This window comes from Podarcis gaigeae (assembly GCF_964106915.1).
Source record: "Podarcis gaigeae genome assembly, chromosome: 6".
In the NCBI taxonomy this organism is placed as follows: Eukaryota; Metazoa; Chordata; class Lepidosauria; order Squamata; family Lacertidae; genus Podarcis; species Podarcis gaigeae.
This window is the reverse complement of record NC_139682.1, coordinates 25,709,460-25,714,007: the sequence shown is the minus strand read 5'-3', so window position 1 is coordinate 25,714,007 and position 4,548 is coordinate 25,709,460. Positions and strand designations below refer to the sequence as shown.

At 44.7% G+C, this 4,548-nt stretch overlaps 1 pseudogene across 1 annotated transcript; it reads left to right on the top strand.

Annotated features, from left to right (window-relative positions):
* The first annotated feature begins 3,635 nt into the window (after window positions 1-3,635).
* On the top strand, window positions 3,636-4,109 carry LOC310847478 (large ribosomal subunit protein uL30m pseudogene; annotated as a pseudogene). Its single transcript has one exon. The product of its transcript is annotated as a large ribosomal subunit protein uL30m pseudogene (transcript).
* The last annotated feature ends 439 nt before the right edge of the window (window positions 4,110-4,548 follow it).

Here is a 4,548-nt window from a genome sequence, read left to right as displayed (position 1 = left end):
AGCACCAAACAGTGTAACTTTTCTTCTCAGGGTACAGATCTTCAAGCAGTGAGTTGAAGACCCACACACAGGTGGGTTGCAGCACCATCCTAGGTGGGTCACTATAATTTCCACCTTGTCCCTAGCTAAAGGAGGACCGTGTACCATGTTTCAACTAGGATGCATTCTGCCGGTGAGACACTCATTTTTTTCAATTTGCCATGAGTGCAGCAACATGGCAGAAGAAAAGAATCAGCCTTTTTCAGCAAGATGTTTCTGCTTTTCTACAGCTATGCCTGTAGTGTGAGAGCTCTCTATGGAGCAGGAGCATTCTGTTTGCTTTCTAGTCTATTCCTTTAGCTTTCTGGGCATCTCCTGCAATGGAATTTTGCTGGGAACTAGCATGGAGAAGTGTCAGCTGTGCTGGGGTAGCTTGGTAAGCCATCACGGCAGCGATGGGGCCCCAGGAAGTGATGGCAGGGGTCTGGTGGCTTTGAGAGGAGACAGTTCTCAGGAAATGGGATTGCACATCATCCTCCCCCCAGCAACTTGAAATAGGACTGTGTCAGGGGGAAAGTTCATTGGCGGATGGATGACGGCTGACAAGACAGAAGTACTGTTTTGGGGGGACAGGAGGCGGGCAGGTGTGGAGGACTCCCTGGTCCTGAATTGGGTAACTGGGCCCCTGAAGGAACAGGTGCGCAGCCTGGGAGTCATTTTGGACTCGCAGCTGTCCATGGAGGTGCAGGTCAATTCTGTGTCCAGGGAAGCTGTTTATCAGCTCCACCTGGTACGCAGGCTGAGACCCTACCTACCTGCAGACTGTCTTACCAGAGTGGTGCATGCTCTAGTTATCTCCTGCTTGGACTACTGCAATGCGCTCTATGTGGGGCTACCTTTGAAGGTGACCCAGAAACTACAACTAATCCGGAAAGTGGAAGCTAGACTGGTGACTGTGAGCAGCCGCCGAGACCACATAACACCGGTCTTGGAAGACCTACATTGGCTCCCAGTACATTTCCGAGCACAATTCAAAGTGTTGGTGTTGACCTTTAAAGCCCTAAATGGCCTTGGCCCAGTATACCTGAAGGAGCGTCTCCACCCCCATCATTCTGCCTGGACACTGAGGTCTAGCTCCGAGTGCCTTCTGGCGGTTCCCTCACTACGAGAAGCCAAGTTACAAGGAAGCAGGCAGAGGACCTTCTTGGTAGTGGCACCCACCCTGTGGAATGCCCTCCCACCAGATGTCAAAGAGAAAAACATCTACCAGAGTTTTAGAAGACATATGAAGGCAGCCCTATTTAGGGAAGCTTTTAATGTTTGACGGACTACTGTATTTTAATATTTTGCTGGAAGCTGCCCAGAGTGGCTGGGAAAACCCAGTCAGATGGACGGGGTACAAATAAATTATTATTATTATTATTATTATTATTATTATTATTATTATTATTAGCATTGAGGAAAATCCATATACAGTGGTACCTCAGGTTACATACGCTTCAGGTTACATACACGTCAGGTTACAGATTCCGCTAACCCAGAAATAGTACCTCAGGTTAAGAACTTTGCTTCAGGATGAGAACAGAAATTGTGCTCCGGCGGCACGGCAGCAGCAGGAGGCCCCATTAGCTAAAGTGGTACTTCAGGTTAAGAACAGACCTCCGGAACAAATTAAGTACTTGACCCGAGGTACCAATGTATGGGGTATCTCAGTGAAAATGCATACCAGGTTACAAGTTGGGAGTCAGGGGTGGGTCTTGGGCCTGGCCCTGTTAAAGGTCAGTGTGTTGGGGGGGGGTTGATCTCCTCCCTTGATTGTGTATTCATTTGTGTGGATATAATTGCATAAATTGGACTGGTAGAACAGATCTGCATGTGTGAACTCAGTTTCTGGGCAGGAATCTAGCACCCAACAGTAGAATTTGTGTTGCAGCATTCCAGGCTTGTAATTATAATCAAAAGAGGAAGAAATAAAAACAGTAAAGACCTGATGATCCCGCTGTGATATGACCTTGCAGCCATAAATACTTCTTTTTTGAAAAAGAAAGCCATTTCTTGGCTTCTGCTTCCAAAGCAAAGTTCCAAATAAATGTAGAAATAAATCTCCCGAACCCTGCTGAGTGTTGGCACTGCAGATGGTAAGGGCTCTGGTAAGTGTTACAACTGAGAGGCTTCTCCAGATGAATGATAATTAGGCACTTTAAAGTAACAAAAAGTTCAGAAAATAGCATAGGCGTTGGGATGTAGAGAGTTGTATCATCCATCCTGCATCATTTCACAAAACAATACTGAAGAGAGGGCCCATAACACTCACACAACCATCTGTCATATAACAATGAAGAGGGCTTAAACACAACATCACCAGATCCAAAGACCAGATCTGGGGTAGAAAGGAAGGGATCTGTGCCTCGGTTGCAACAAGCAAGAAACCAATGTTTGCTACATGTAATAAAGTGATTGTACAAAATTTGGGTTGGGAACATGGTTCTGTAGGTGAAATATACTCGGAGTTGAGAGTGGATTTCATGCTCTTTATTCAGCTCATAGTGGTGAGGAGGAATGGAAGTTCCCCCGGAATGTCTGCTTTATATACATTATTTACACAATGGGCACCACGTGATTGGCTTATTCCGGGATTCTCCTGCAGGCCAATCAGGTTGTGGATTCACTTCCACCTGGAGCAGGATTGGGTGGCTCCTGTGGACCAATCAGACTGCTGCATTCTGGGTCCTATTGTTCTAGGACCAATCAGACTGCTGTATTCTGAATCCCATTGTTCTAGGACCAATCAGACTGCTGCATTTTGGATCCTATTCCACTTAGTACATAACTTAGTACATAAGTAGGTTTCCTCCTTCTGGGCAAATAGCTTGGGAAAGCATTCTGGGAGGAAGGATTAATTGCTCCTCCCTCACTTCCATTGTCCTGATCCACAGCTACTAGTAGTGTTTTAAAAGTGGGAGATAACTATTTGCAAATCTGAATCATGTCTAGTTTGGTCCTTAGATATATTCTGCAACAACTGGTAAGGTATCACTCCACCAAGCTTGGCAAAAGTTACAGATAGGTAGCCGTGTTGGTCTGCCATAGTCAAAACAAAAAAAATCCTTCCAGTAGCACCTTAAAGACCAACTAAGTTAGTTCTTGGTATGAGCTTTCGTGTGCATGCACACTTCTTCAGATTCTTCAGATATTCTTCAGGTATCTGAAGAAGTGTGCATGCACACGAAAGCTCATACCAAGAACTAACTTAGTTGGTCTTTAAGGTGCTACTGGAAGGAATTTTTTTTGTTTAAGCTTGGCAAAACAAAACATTCTTTGCCTGTTGCCATGGGGGCAAGAAATGGCAATTGCCAAGGGTGTTGAACATTCCCAAATTCCAGGACCCTCTTTGTGCTAATAATGGTTTACCATTAGGCTTACCATTGTAGATTATCCTGAGACAATACCCTGACTTAACCAAGGTGCATTGGTAGCCCATGATGACCTGCTGATGGGTCTCTGAGAGATCGAAGGCTGCAGTCCTTAACCCTGGTTACCTGAAAGTAAACCTCATTGAATTCAATAGGGCTTACTTCAGAGTAAACATGATGAGGACTGGGCTGCTGTAAGAAGGCCAAGTGATGCTCAGAAGTGCTGACTCACGGGGTTTGAACATGGCGGTGTTGCTAGGCAGAGTTGTGGATGGGAGCCCTTTTGCTGCCTGGCAGAGCCTTGCAAAATACAAGTGGAACCAATCACCTGGAGGGTGTGGATCAGGCAGAAATTTGCAAGGTCAAGAATTCCTGAATCGGTATTTCAGCTGCGGCCTGGTGATCATGAAAAATATGGGGGTGATCCACAGCAGCCCCATAAACTGCACCTTGCGACCAGAGTCAGAAGTGGAAGAAGGCGTCCTTATTGGGGAAAAGAGATCATCAAATTTCTTCGATTGCAAAAAAGATATGAGCTAAAAGTGCATAAAAACATCCCTTCTGTGAATGAAAAACTGAAAGTAATTAAACATCTAATAAGCATAAAACCATTAAAGCTGCCCCACAGAATTCCATCTGAAGAAGAACAGTGCAGGTGAACTAATAATTCGTCGCCATCTAAAAGAACCGGAACAGAAAAAGATTGATGCTTTGTAATGTGTAGTGCCATTTTGAACAATAAATGTAATTTTAAACTGAAAGAAAAGAAAAGAAGAAGAAGAAGAAGAAGAAGAAGAAGAAGAAGAAGAAGAAGAAGAAGAAGAGCTGAATCACCCCGATTCCACAGACACAGGGAGAAAGCAAACTGCAATTTTGATGATATTAAGGTTGCTTCCAGCTGACCTGTTTATTGAGCATTCATCGTGATCTGTCTGCACAAAGTTTGCAGGGGTGTTATACAACATTGATTTATTGAGCATTCATTCCGTGTCCTCTAGTGATTTTACCTGGCTGGAATATATCCTTGAACTGTGGTAATACCTCATACTGGCCTGCATGGAGGGCAGAGAGAATAATAGAATTGTAGAGCTGGAAGGGACCACAAGGGTCATCAAGTCCAAACACCTGAAATGCAGGAATCTTTCACCCAATGTAG